Here is a 14,614-nt window from a genome sequence, read left to right as displayed (position 1 = left end):
TGCTTGCTAAAAACTTTGCTGTGTACTGGGTCTAGAAGGAACAATTCTCCAAGGGCCTGAGAAGAGCTGGCCTCCTGTTTTTGGAACACAGGGTTACAAAAGTTCCCAAGAAGAAACCAAAATGCTGTGAGCACGTCTTTGTTCACAGCCTGTGCTTTATTAACAACTGCCTGCCGTGTGGGACAATTGGTGTGCTCATCGGCACTCAGATGACGCCTGCGGAAGGTCTGCTTTGCCTCCAACGCAATTTATTACCCAAGCGTACTGGCTACATCGTGGGCGGCCTAACTGCATCCTGCCCCCTGTTGGGGGGAGAACTGCTACGCCCCGAATCTCTATGGTGTCCGGATCACCGCCGCCAGCCCGGGCCAACAGAAGAGCCGGAGGAAATCACCGCCGCCAGCCCGGAGCCCGCTGATGTCATCGCTGCAGCCGCGCTGTGATTGACCCATTGCCGGAGGCTCGACTGAGGAGCCGCGCTACGATTGGGCCCGATGGAGGAGAGCAGTTTCACGCGGTTGGGGGCTCGCCTGCAGCGCCGCGCTGGGATTGGCCCAGCACTCGTGAAGCACCTCGCCGCTTGCAACCCTCAAGGAAGCTGCGTTCCCCGAAAGAAAGAAATTGGCCCGAGGTCGCCAGGGAAACTGTACCGCCACAAGCTCACCCGAAGTGGTGGCCTCCTCCTTCCCCGCACGCCAAGGTAAACTGCCTGCAACTTAGAGTCTGTTAGTTAGCGCGGGGAGAGGGAGCCGCGAGCAGCACCAGGAAACAGATTTCATTACCCGGGGTGGGGAATCTTTGAGAGGAGCCTACCGGCAGCGTGCAGGGACCGATTCCTGTGCGTAAAGAAGAGGCAGCGGGGGCTTAAGTAAAGTTTGGAGTCCCACTTTGAAATCCCGCAGCATTCCATACTGACTGCAGAAACGGGACACTGAGACTGCCTGGACTATTGTTAGTTGAGGCCCTCCCCCTTTCCTGGATTACACGTGGAGTAATGCTGGAGCTAGAAAGTTAATAGAACACTACGAGACATCGTTTTGTTTGATTACAAGAGGACCCTTTTTTTTTTATTTGCAACAGAAGCTTATTGTGGGGGAACAGCGTTTACAACGCAACTTTTACCACGCACTACCTTTACCACACAACTTTTACATCGCAAGTCGTTACAACAACTTGCGCTGGGGGGCGCTGTAGGATAGGGAATGGTTTAATTTACTATCCAAAACCTTCCCTACTATCCACTGGGACTGGAGTTGGAATAGTAAATTAAACTATTCACTATCCAGCGCCCCCTAACGCAAGTCGCGTGGTAAAGGCATGCATTGAAAAAGCATGGGTAGTAACAACATACATCCCTTATTGTGTACGTTGGCCTTGCATTTTAATATTTGGTCTTGCCTAATTGCTAGATAAAGAGTCTATTTTTGATAACTACCTGTGTGGTATCCCTTTGTGGTGTTTCACAGTGTTATTGTGGGTGTTGCCTTGGGGATAAGCCTGTCTGCTCGTGCCAAGCTACCAAGGGGGAAAGCAGGGGTTATCAACAGAGTGTGCCCCTTTACCCTGACTAGAAGTAAGGGTCCCTATTTGGTCGGAGGTACCCACCTCTACCAACTAGAGACCCCCAATTCTAACAGCTACACTTTACAAACCCTGATTGATTGACTGAATACAGCTCCACAAAATTGAGTGGTTTACCAACTAACTGACACAAAACACTTATAATGCCTCTTTTGAGACATCTTACATTCACCTATTTGTTCTGGTACCCCTGAGTGTATCCATATCAGGACACCATGTGCAAATGCTAAGAAGGTTATGTTGTAGAGCTGTCCTCTCCCTTCTCCACCTATTCTGCAGTTTTGTGCACTCACACTGGGTAAAGTAGTCTTCCTGAAACATCGCTGTTTGCACTCCCCTATGTTTTAGAAAGTATTGTTTTCAGTGTCTTTGGTGGGTTTACCTAGCTCTCCGATATTCAATGTGAGTATTGTGCAGGTGTCCCATGATCCTACAGACTGCACCTGGCCACGCGCTTCCACACAACTAGATTTAATGGGTTCCAATGGGCCACCGTGTGTCTGGACACAACAAGAGGAAATTCCAAGAACCCCACACACCCCAACAGACATACTTACATACTTCATATAAACACAGCAAGTAAATCAGAAATAAAAGCCTGACATTTCCCAACATAAACTCTTTCACTATGGCTGGACTTGGTACTACACGTGCCCAGTTAATTTCTGATACCCAGGGACCATCCAAACTATTACTAGTAAGATTCTATCAAATGAATCATAGACAATGAATGTGCTATGGTAGCTAATTGCCTAAAATCTCTCAGCATGCATATGGACACTGTTGCGTCTTAGAGGCCAAACAGATATGTCTTATGTGGTTGCGTGGATTAATCTAATGATGGACCATGAAGGTTCTCATCATTGCATGCATCAGGAACTGTCTACAGAAAGGTATCTGCCATTCTAGGCTTCACATGGGTGAGGTGCTCATCTGTTTCTCTTATTTAATCCTTTAAGCATTCACAGTAGTTGCTTTATTGTCCGAGTTTTGTCTCAACAATGCAAAAAGCTTTCACAGGGCTGCGGTAGTTGCAACAGCCTCCCTGCAGAAAGCTTCTGCCTGAAAAGAGAAAGGCCCACTTTGTGCTTTGAGCATTTGTTTATTTCATCTCAGAGGACCTTTAGGTCGTGGTTCCTGGATAGCTGGTGTCCATGGACGTGCTACTCTCACCTTTACCCAGACCCATGCTTCTTTTTGGTCTGTGAAAAATGGTGTTCTCCCTTTTACCATGATTTTCACCTTTGTGGTAACACATGTGATGCAACCTCTTGTTAGAAAGGGGATTTCTGGTTGACTAGGGCATGCACCTTAGCCATGCAGGAAAACCACCACTCCAGTCAGGGCAGGGGAGTTACACGCTGAAGATAACCCTTGCTCACCCCCTCAGTAGCTTGGCAGTGAAGTCAGGCTTGTCCCAGAGGCAGTGTGTAAAGTTTTTGCACAATATTCTCATATAGCAGCGACACAATAGGCACACCACAAAAGAAACTCCAAAAAAGGTTATATAAAAATAGCCTTTGTTTTATCCATAAACACATCAGAACCCCATCACATATATACACTGTGCCACCAGGCACTTGTCATAACTTTACAGGCATTATATAAACCAATAGGCCAATCGGGCCCTTGCATAAACATCACATATATCAGAGTTGGTGAGGACAACCAGTAACTAGTGGTAAGAGTGCAGTTAGCACACCACATTAGGCGTAAACCTAATAACGTTACTCGGTATAGTATATTATGTATATCCTCGACAGTGCACCTTGGTAAACACTTGCTGCAGGGCATCCATAATCAATACCTCATGCCACCTTTAGACATATGCAGATCACCAATCGGGCAACAACCTTGCCAATTAGCCCACCATACATGAGAATATCAGGTCTCAGGCATAATCATGTTCATGGAGCGTGATCCGCAATGTTGCCAGGGAAAAGGGATATCACAATCCTGTAGTCCCTGCAAAGTACCAGGAACCCTCCTGGCCGTGCAGGTACTCCCGCTTGTTGGGGTGGCGGTGATCCCTTTGACCCCCCTACCAACATAAGGCTTCCAACTAGCTCTTAGAGGCGGATGCAGCAAAAACATAGCTCCCAACAAGTCCGCAACTGGACCTCCGCCCACAGACATGGGCCCAAAGACTAGCGGGGCAGCCTCGCTGGCGCCCTCTAGGGCCATGCAGACGACTGCTGGAAATGTGCAAGTGGTCGGCCTCACCTTCGCAATCCAGGTGAAGTGTCACCACAGTGCCACTCACGCGGTCGGATCACTTGGGCCCTGGGAACTGGGACCCTGACTTTGGGAGGAACATCAGCACATGAAGTGAAGCCTTCGCTGACTAGACTTCTCTCTTTCCTGGGATGCACACGGTGCCCGAGAGGCTCCGTCTCGATCGTGCCACCGGCACTGCCCACAAGCAGGCAGCATGCAGGGCTCTCTTCTTCCACCCGGAAGCCCATCCGATGACCAGGTGTCCTCTGCCTGATTTCCGGCCTGTTGTCTATGCCTGGCTTCCAGCGGCTCCCCCATTGCCACGGCAACTGGACAGGAGGAGTGGGTAAGCAGCGTTTCTCAGGAGCTTCAATGGTGCTTTTCCTTCCATCATGGAAGAAAGGGACACAGTGCTCTTCTACGCTTCTTGTCAGATCCTCACAGCACTGGTCACTTTTTGGAGAGCACGATAACAGCGCTCTCCACCCGTGCTGGTCAGGGAGCAGAGCAAACAGTGCTCCTCCCAGGTTTTCTGAAGAATTGCAATCACCACGCCCTCATTGTACCAATAAAGCGCCACCTGGCACTAAGTCCCAAAAGACACACAGGGCAGAGCGGGGCACAGGCAGGCAAGCACATGGGGTCACTCAGCAGAGTGAAAGCCCTTTCAGCCACCCAGCAGGCAGCAGGTAAGTCCCTAGTGGTGGTTCCTCCTGGTGCCCAGCAGTCCTCTTCTTCCAGTAGCAAAGCAAGCTCAAAATACATGGGGTCACAGCCCCAGTACTTATAGCACTACAGTCATTTGTTCTCCCCCTGGCACAGGCTCTGAGCCCTATCCAAACCAGATCTGGGGCACACTTTGCAAGTACACAACAAACTCCATTGTATGTGTAAATCCTGACACCAGACACACCACGGGGGGCGGAGCCATCAATGTGGAAGGCAGGCACAGCCCTATTCAAGTGCAGGTGCTACTACTCCCATCACTCCAAATGCAGACCAGGCCTATTCAGCCTAATGCTGACTCATCCAGACTCCCTGAAGCCACTGCACCTACCCAGCCCCTGTCACTCCAAAGTCAGACAATCAACGCACAACAGGCAGGCACAAAGACACATAGCCCATGGAAATGCCTACTTCTAAAAGGCCACTGGAGTCAAGCTATCCTGGCTAATGAGGCGTGAAACCCTGAAACCAGTCCTAGGATGCTTGTTTCCAGTCCAGTAAGGACCTGGTCTGGCAGTTTGGGCTGGACTGTTCCCATTGTGCGCAGGGTCATGACTGATTTGCATATGGCTGGGTTCATCCTGGAATGGCGAGGGGAGCAAAAAACGATGATTTTAGGCCTAGATCTCTGTACTGGTTTGAATGTATGCCATTGTTCTGCAATCTGTCCGTCAATTGTTCTTTTTACATTTGTCACCCCGAGTTGGCCGGGTATGCCCAGAAGTGAGTCCCATGCTCTTCATGACACTGGAGTCAAGCTATCCTGGCTGATGAGGGGTGAAACCCCAAAACCAGTCCTAGGATTCTTGTTTCCAGTTCAGGGAGGATCAGGACTGGGTGTTCAGGCTGGACTGTTCCTATTGGGCGTAGGGTCAAGACTGATTTGCATATGGTGGTTTAAACTGGAATGACATGGGGAGCAAAAAAATGTTGATTTAAGCCTACATCTCTGTACTGAGGTGAATATATGACATTGTTCTGCATTCTGTCCATCAATTGTTCTTTTTGCAAACTTCTAAAATGTGGCATTTTTAAAATAGTAATAATAAATCCGCTAACATCAATAAGCGATATTTATCACCGCTATTCCAAACATTCCAAACTTGAACACACTACCCCTCTCATGTCAGGAATTACCACTGAAATACATATCAGGGAATCCCCAATGCATTCCTATGAGAAGGCAGCCTCACAGCAGTGAGAAACCAAATAGGCTGTTTGTCTCTTCCAGGACATGCCTCACAGTTAAGGCACATGTCCGAGCTTTTACCTACACAGCCCCCTGCCCACAGGGCTAGCTAGGCCTACCTTAGGGGTGACTTACATGTAATAAAAGAGGAGTCACAGATGTGGCAACCACTTTATGGGCCATGTCACAGCGGCAGTAAACTGCGCGCGCTGGTCCTCCAGTAGCAAATTCCTGAGACCGGTTGGAAAGGCTACCTTGGTGGGTGGCGCAAGCAGCGCTGCCAGCCCACCAGTAGCATTTAATTTACTGGCCCTAGGTATATGAGATACCACTGTACAAGGGACTGATAGGCCAATGAAATATGCCAAACAGGTGTTGACCAATCTTACCAAGTTTTTCATAGAGAGCACATGCACTTTAGCATTGAACAGAAGGGATAACGTGGCACCACCAACAACAGGTCAGAAAATTGCAGTAGAAGGCAAAACGTTCTGGGATAACCCAGCAAAAAGGGCCAAGACCAACACCTCTCTTTGTGCAGTTTCACTTTTACTGCTCCAAAGGAGGACATGTACTGTTGTATTTCCAATGTGTAATCCAGGAAAAGTGATACGTTCAAGTTCTCCATAGCTATGTGAGCCATTGTCCGGGCTTTTCTTAGGAATACATGTTGGTGCTCCTATTGTAGTAACTTAGCAAATTCATTCCTGGATTGTTCCCCTGATTTGAAAAACCTGGTTGGGACTCTGCGCACCATTTCAACCGTAAAGAAGTTGGTCAACCTCTCGTGGTTCAAGGTTTCTTTGACGCACTGTTCCTGAAATGTCTCTGTATCTTTGCTTCTCTTGAACGTTTGGAAACCCTACAAATGTTAGATTACTTTAGTGACTTCTATTTTATGCATCCTCTGCTCTATACTCAAGCAAGCGTATCTATTCTGACGTCTCTGCCAGTCTTGCTTTCGGTTCAGAGACCTCTGGAGTGAGTGCAGCCATATCAGTCTCAGTGCTGGACAACATTTCTGCTAGTTTTCTATGATCAGCCCTCCGTAAGGTTAGGTCTAGTACCAGCAAGTCTATTTTAGACTTCAGTACTGCCTTTGGCTCAACTATGGCCTTCATGATGGAATCAAGCACTATACATTTTTCAATGTCCACTGTACCTGATCTTTCCATATGTGAAGCCCATTACATTTGTGTCACCTTGGTTTCTGTTGTGATTTTCATATATATCTTGAGCTTCTTGGTTACATCCATGCTCACCAGCCCCAATCCCCAAGCTATACTTTTGACGGATGGACAGAGTACCCTAACAGGTTCTTCATTTTGGTGGTGCTATAACCTGTTGACACTCGTATCAGTTTGGGCTTGAACTGCCTGTATACAGAGGACATCCATTGTATGATAATACAATTTGCCGCTGCTTCAAGAGTACCTTATCCACCACTGACTCAGGTCCTCTGTGCCCAGCCACCATTATGATTCATATACCCAGGTTTACATGACATATTTGTTACATGTCCAGGTTTGCTGCAGGGGGTGGCTTAGGATTTCATCTCTGTACCAACCTCTTGGCCAACCATCTCTCTGCTCCATGTTATCGATGGAACTGTTGAGGTGGGGTTAGTCTAACATTTGGTACTCAATTACTAGTACTCACCCTCAGCTGTCCCAAAAAGGGCTTTTTGTGCAGCTGTCTTGGTGGACTGCTTTACTCCAGAGACCCACCCAAGATTCTTTAATGATGCTGCCGAAGCCAGAGGGCTTCTACTGCGCTGACCACCAGCTCCGAAGGACAAACACTGTGGGAAACTCAAGCAGCTCTCTTATAAGGGAGAGCAGACCAGCTCACTGTCCCACCTTTCTACTATTCCTCTGGTGACCCGCTCCAGTGTACCCATCCTCCCTTTCCTCCTCATCCAGCGCAGGCAACACTGGTCCTGAATAGTCCTGACCAGTTAATTTCTTTTTAATTGTGGGCTCCTATCAGGATCGGACACAAAGTCCTCCAACAGTGTCCGTGCTTGAGTCCACGGCAGGCTTAACATCACTTCTTTTGCCGGCCAACATCAAAGGCTGTCCCACTCAGCATGGTCCATTTTGTAGTTTAAGCCTGCTGAGGCTACCTAGCCACTGTTCCCTGCATGCCCTTTGTGGGCCTCACTGCAGATATCCTTGTTTGCCTCTCCCTTCCCCATCATGACCTACCAACCAAACACCTCACCGGGGGCAGCAGCGTTGGGCCAAGTTGTAGGATTGTTTTAGATTTGGGACAGTCTCGACTAGAGCTAGGTCCACATATGTCCTATGCGATTGGCTCCAGGCACTTTTTGAGACTGTTACAGCTAGGAATTTTTAGATCCAAATGACAGCTGTAGCTGTAGCTGTCCATGGATTCCCCAGTATTCCTAGTGCTTAATAGAGAACTTAACGATGAAGCACGCTGGATGAATGTATATTTATAACATAGTGATTGACGTTTCTAGAGGGTTGCTTGTGATTTGTGTTGTTGGGTTAGCACACATGTGGCTTATTTCCGTCACATTTAAGATGGTGTGATCTTAGAAACGTCTCTCTTATTTTAATTGGTTGTTTAGCTGCACTAAAGGGAACTGTGTAGCCTGAACAGCTATGTTTTACCCCTCTGGGTGGGATTACAAGTACCAACAATGAGTTTTGACCTATTGAGCCTCATCATTGATAACCAAATATCTCATAAGACCCACGTCTGGGCACACCCTTTAAGGCATATTTCTCAATATTTCATGCAGCACAGAAATCTGCTTTGCTGCACTGTGTGAAAGGGCAGGAATGTGCTGTATTGAAAAAAACATGGGACATTCCTGTCCTTTCCATGTGCTGTCACCCTTTTGACGGTCTAGCACCAATGCAGGCACCCTTGTGTCGTGGTGCAAGGGCACCTGTGTTGCAGACGAGATTGTTTTTATGCAGGAAGGTGCACCTTTGTGTACAAAAACAATCCTCTAAGGCATTTCCCTCTTTCTATGTGAGCTGCAGAATGCATAGATAGAGGAAAAAAGAGGAATAATAAAGACATTTCTCCTTGTTACGCCTCACCTGGGGAGGCATAGCATTTTGACGCATCCCCAGGTAAATCTGGGGATGTGGCAAAATCCATGGGTGTATGAATAGGAACACCCATGCTCCACCCATTGAACGCCTCCCTGGGGCAGATTATTGCAATGCAGCAATTTGTACTACTTTACATTGCTCTAGGTTGATCAAGCCACACAGGGCCACACAAGGTGGCATTGAATGACTTGATAAATCTGACTTAATAGTTGTACTACCCTTGTGCTTCACTGAGTAATGCAACACAGCAATTTGTCTTTCTTTGCTTTACTCTAGACTGATCAAGCCACGAAGGTCCAGACAAGGTGGCCTTGAATGGCTTCATAAAACTGACTTAGTGGTTGTGTCATCAACCTTGTGCCCCTTTGAGGAGTGCAAGGCTGACAGAACTACGTGATAAATATGCCCCTTTGTATCTAGGGCATATTACAGAGAAACACAGACAAGCACTGACAATAACAATTGTCTGCACCATAATGTGCTAACTTATGTAAATATAAGAATGCATAATTGTGCCCTGACTAATGATGCCTTGGCACAGTGCAGCCTTCACCTTTATGAGCCTTCTATAATTGTACTTAGTTTGTATGCACCATAATGCATCAGGGTGCATAGGACAAGGCACAAAGGTCTATGTGCATTTCATCATCTCTGTTTTGCATGTATTAGCACAATAAGGCAAGAATAACTGGCTTTTTCAGTGCTACTTTTCTATGCGTGTGACATGGGCTGCTCAATCTGTGCAGTGTATACCTGCTGTTCTTTCTCCCCACCACCATTATTTCAATGTGAATAACATTTGCTAAAATACCCCCATATATAATTGAGCACTAAAAGTATATTGGGAGAATGTCAACTATGCATCTGTTTCATGTGATGTACGATTTTTCTGTCATTTATAATCCAGTTTTATTGTGTTATATCATCATTTAGTGATTATTTACCTATTTTTAAATGTGAAACAGTGCACCGTGAAAACCAACCTACATTGATGCACTACTTTCAATATGTTGGTGATGTGAAATGCGACTCATGCCCATTTTGTCGATTGATTAGACTTTTATCAAATCAAATCTTTCGTCAGTTATATCAGACTAAATACTTCAATTCTGTTCCAAGCAAAGACACAAACAAAGAAGGAATTAAAGGTAAACTATGTCCTGTGTTGATTTATGAACGGTTTATAAAACATTCAGATAAATGGCAAGGACCCTGTACTGTGGTTGGAATCTGGCTGCACTAACTCAGAGGTTGGGACTAATGGCCCGATTTATTTATTGGCGAAGAAAACTCCCATGGCGAGGTTGGTATTTTTTTTTTAAAGAAAATTCTGCTTTGGAATTTTCTTTTTGAAAATTAAAAAAAAAATGTAAGTTTGTTGCACAGCTCAGTCATGTTGGCGGAGCCATAAGGCAAAACTATAATGTATTGACAGGAAGCACTGTATCAGTGCTGTCAGTACTAAATTATTGCTGAGCCAGCAGACATTTCAACTTTTGGCTAGCGGAGACTCCATCACCCTGATGGACTTTACTCCGACTTCGCATGCCAATTTATAAATTAGGAACTTAGGGGCTGATTACGATGGTGAGCGGACAAAGTCTGCCCGCATTCGCATAGGCAAAAGGAAACGCCCGCCATAGGTGCGGCGGTCCCAGAATACAAATTACGATGTGCCAGCCACACTGGTGGGCGCATCCCATATTTTTACATTGCGGCAGGTGGCAGTACCCGCTACAATGTAAAAATCCATTTTGCATATGTATGTACAAAGTGACAGGCACCGTGCGGTGCCTGCCACCTTGTACATACAAAGGTACCATAGGTTACCATAGGTACCCCCCACGTGCAGCACCATATGGGATCTCCGCCAAAAAAGACAGGCATCCAAATGTACATGCCGTGCCGGCAAGGCACCGCCAGAATAGCCCATTGTACCATGTCCCGCAAGGTGGGCAGAAAAGAACCGCCTTGCGGGACCACGGCGGACGGTCTTTCCATCCGCCGTGGTACCAATCCCATTCCTACCGCCATCCTGATTTGGCCGTGGGAATATTGAGGTTAATGGCAGACGGATCCCCACAGCTTAGCCGGAGGGCCTCACCGCTGGGCTGGGGGTCCTCACCGCCAGCCCAGCGGTGGCAATCCACCCGCCATCATAATCGGCCCCTTGGACTTTGATTCCAAATGTCCAATATTTTAGGATCCCTGTGCAACCACTTGTTTGATCACACAAGGTCATATCTGAAAGTGGTACTGAGTTTGATTGCTGTGATAAAGTCAAAGTCAGGCAAATTTCATGAGGGAAAATGTCTAGGATGCGGATTTTTGTTTTTTACTACAAGTTGCCTATTTGAGATTTCAACAATTTCTTGAAATTTGCCACGTTCACTTCTGTTCTCCCTATCTGTTTTCTATCCAGCACCCATGTTTGCATATGTCAACATCACTATTTACATGAATTTCAAATGACCTTAAATCCGTGCCTAAACTATGATAGCTGTATTTTGTTCTCCTGCACCCTTGTTTTTGTAACAGATTCTCACAAAGGCAAAGCATCAGAACTGAATACTTGGTGATTCCTCAGGTAGTGTCAATATGAAAGGCCATGACAATGTACGTGACAACGTAGACTTCTGTTAATGTTGCCCCTCAGCAGAGCACATATCATCCTCACTCTGTTTGATTTAATGTTCAGCGTTTGCTTTATCTGTGCCAATTCCCCTTTGCTGATACCTACATGTTGGCTACGTGTTTGGTTCCATGCAAAGAACAGATTTACTGATCTGTGTTATTTTATCTTATGTTGATTTTTATAGTGCACTAATCACCCAAGAATGTATCCAGGCCCTTGATCAAGGTGTGTAGGTGTGTGGTTCCAAGGCGCTTATATGAAGAGCCAGGTCTTCAGCTGCTTGCGGAACTCAAGAAATGAGGAGGAGGCTCAAATGTTTTGAGGGTGATCATTCTGTGTCTTGGGTGCGATGTAGGAGAATGAGCAACCTTCAGTTTTGCTTCTGAGGATGTGTGGAATGTCTGAGAGTGAAGCAGAGCATAGATGTCTGGTCGATTGGTGAAAGTGTATGCGGCTATGGGGGCAGCCAATAAATCTTTTTGACGTGCAATGTAATGAGCACCATGAGAGGTTGGGTATGACTCTTGAGGCTGCATTCTGGATGGTCTGCATTTTGTTTAGAAGTTTTTGGGAGATTCCAGGATAGAGAGCTTTTCCATGGTCCAGTCTGCTGGTGATGAGTACGTGTGTGATGATCCATCTGGTGTTCTGAGGCAACCATTTGAAGATCTTTCACAGCATGCATAGGATGTGGAAGCGGTAGGTGCACACTGCATTGACTAGAGCCATCATGTTGAACTTGTCACCTAGGATGATCCCTAGATTTCTTGCTTGATCTGTGTGCGTTGAGGCTAGCTCTGACAGCCACCAGGTGTAATGCAATAGGGAGGTCTTGTTCCCGAAGATGAGTACTTCCTTCTTGCCGGGTGTTGAGCTTCAAGCAGTTGGTGTGCATTGAGCCTGCTAACACGGTCATGCAGTTGGTTCTGATGATGTTTGTCTTGTCTGTCAGGGAGAGGATGAGTTGGGTGTCATTGGTGTAGGAGATGAAGATGATGTCTTGTGATTGGATGATGTTGCAAGTGGTGTCATGTATATGTTGAAAAGATTGTTACGTGTCTTGTTGTTCACCTTTTCATTCCCTTTACTGTAAAGCGCTCTGCTACCTTCGGGTCTTGTTAGCGCTATAGAAAACCTCTAAATAAATAATAAATAAAAAAATTGAGAGTAGATCCTTGTATGCCAATCTCATGGAGTCTTCTCAAGAGGGTGTTGTGGGAGACAGTGTTGAAGGCTGTGGAAAGATTGAGAAGGGTGAGGGTCGCTGTTTCTCCTTGGTCACGGATATTTAAAACTTCGTTGGTTGCTGTGATGAGTGCTGTTTTAGTGCTTTGCTTCATTCTGAATCCTGATTGTGTGTTGTCTAGAAGATGGCAAAGTTTGAGTTGGGTTGTGATTTGCATTAATGGCCTTCTCAATCACTTTGGCTGGTTAGTGGAGCAGGGATAAAGGCCAAAAGTTGCTCTGTTGATTCAGACTTGCAGTGGACTTCTTGAGGAGGGCATTGATTTCTGCAAGCTTCCTTTCATCTTGAAAGTAGCATATGAGATGGAGGTGTTAATGATGTGGGTCAGGGTGGTGCTGTTTGCTGATGTTCAAAGGTTGTAGATGTGGTGGTGGCATGGGTCCGTTGGTGCCCCTGAGTGGATGGTCTGCATGATTGGCTCTGTGTCATTTCTAATGAGGGCTGTCCTTTCGGTCAGGTTGCTGTCTAGGTTGGTAGTGAGTAGGTTGGCAATATGTTCTTTGTGATTGGGTTGCTGTAGGTTTTTGTGATTATGCTGTGGAAGAAGTTGGATAGGTTGCAGAGAGCTGTTGGAAGGCAGCAATGTTGTTGGCAGTGGCTTAGAGTGAGGTGGAATCCTTGATGATCAAGTAGATCTCTTTATAGCTGTTGGAGCTTCCTTCGAAGCGGTCCACTAGTGTTTTTCTCTTGTTGTCTCTAATTTGCTGGTGATAACGTCTGAGTACAGCCTTGTAGGTAGTTCTGTTGATGGTGTTGTGACTAGCTCTCCATTTCCTTTCTAGCTGTTTACAGTGTTGTTTGGAGTATCAGAGGTATTCTGTGTACCAGCTGGTCTGCTTTTTGTCCTGTAGTCTTTTCTATCAGCTTTACTCACTGTTAGCATTCAGCATTTTTACAACATATTATTAAAGGGGACCCAAAATCCACAAAATACTATTCCCACTTAATCTTTCAAAAACCTCTTCATAAAAATTGTATACAAAATTTGTTGAAAGAGTACCCTGAAACTCTTATTGCTGATCAGTACCACTATGGTCATAAAGGGAAACTCAAAATGGATATGAACACATTCTTCCCCTTAACACAGCACCATCATCAACAACATTCTCAAAAGAATTTAAAGTATAGTTTGTCTCAAATATTTATTGAAGTCACAAATTGACCATCTTTCTCCTGCCTTGCTTCAATGGCCCTCTCCTTGTCTTTGTCAATAATTATGGAAATGGTATGATTCATTTCAAGGATGATAGATAACCTAACTCTATTTGATCGCCATTTCCACACACTCCTTCACCCTGTAATTGTTTCCCCCCCCCCCCAGAACTCCACCACTTTCCTTCTACACCACACTATTCCACTTATTATCTCAGGCTGTCTGTATGCAGTGTAATCAGTTACACAGTACATCCAATTCTCCCTCTTCTACTCAAAGTTGGGGCTACCAGCACCATCCCTTCTGGTAAAATAGTCTCACATTACCCACCTCTGCTGCTATACACCTCTGAGCCTGTCACTCCTCGGTTTCATCGCTGTGGTTTACAATGTTTTCCATACTCCCCTTGCCCGACATCCCCATCTGCCTCAACTGGCCTCCCTCCTCATTCCCTAATGAAAGTCAACACATTTTTTTTTTTTTTTAAATATCTTTATTTTTTTCCCCAACAATTTAGCACTCCCCCCAAACCCACCCCAACCCTCCCTGGTCAGACAATTGAAAATACAGTTACATAATTGTATATTCTCATAGTTTCATACTTTCAAAATCATGTTACGTTATCCTCAGCAGAAAGTCCTTTCACAACATACCATACAGTTGAGTATATATACCACTAGGTATTGCATTGACACCATTCAATTAAAGGAGACCATTTTCTCAACCCCCTATTGCACTGTTTCCTGCCTTTCCTTTTATAGACAGCAACCTCTAG

Source organism: Lissotriton vulgaris, chromosome 4_1, assembly GCF_964263255.1.
Source record: "Lissotriton vulgaris chromosome 4_1, aLisVul1.2, whole genome shotgun sequence".
In the NCBI taxonomy this organism is placed as follows: Eukaryota; Metazoa; Chordata; class Amphibia; order Caudata; family Salamandridae; genus Lissotriton; species Lissotriton vulgaris.
This window is presented reverse-complemented; position numbering follows the sequence as displayed.